The sequence below is a fragment of the Arachis duranensis genome, chromosome 7 (genome assembly GCF_000817695.3).
Source record: "Arachis duranensis cultivar V14167 chromosome 7, aradu.V14167.gnm2.J7QH, whole genome shotgun sequence".
Lineage (NCBI taxonomy): Eukaryota > Viridiplantae > Streptophyta > Magnoliopsida > Fabales > Fabaceae > Arachis > Arachis duranensis.
Genome location: NC_029778.3, coordinates 31136526 through 31136999, shown reverse-complemented (window position 1 = coordinate 31136999; position 474 = coordinate 31136526). Strand labels below are relative to the sequence as shown.

Below are 474 nucleotides of genomic sequence, written 5' to 3'. Positions count from 1 at the left end.
AGGGTTCTCAGGATCATAAGCTTCTTCTTCAGATGAAGCTTCCTTAGTACTGCCTGATGCATTTTGCATTCCAGACAGACTTTGAGAAATCATATTGACTTGTTGAGTCAATATTTTGTTCTGAGCCAATATGGCATTCAGAGTGTCAATCTCAAGAACTCCTTTCTTCTGACTAGCCCCATTGTTCACAGGATTCCTTTCAGAAGTGTACATGAATTGGTTGTTTGCAACCATTTCAATCAGCTCTTGAGCTTCTGTAGGCGTCTTCTTCGGGTGAAGAGATCCTCCAGCAGAGCTATCCAAAGACATCTTGGATAGTTCAGAGAGACCATCATAGAAAATACCTATGATGCTCCATTCAAAAAGCATATCAGAGGGACACTTTCTGATTAATTGTTTGTATCTTTCCCAAGCTTCATAGAGGGATTCTACTTCCTTCTGTTTGAAGGTTTGGACTTCCACTCTAAGCTTACT

The 474-nt window shown here is 40.5% G+C and overlaps 1 non-coding gene across 1 annotated transcript; it reads left to right on the top strand.

Moving 5' to 3' along the window:
* The first annotated feature begins 363 nt into the window (after positions 1-363).
* Positions 364-471, top strand: LOC127740960 (small nucleolar RNA R71). The gene has a single exon (XR_008001815.1). It is a non-coding gene; the product is annotated as a small nucleolar RNA R71 (small nucleolar RNA).
* The last annotated feature ends 3 nt before the right edge of the window (positions 472-474 follow it).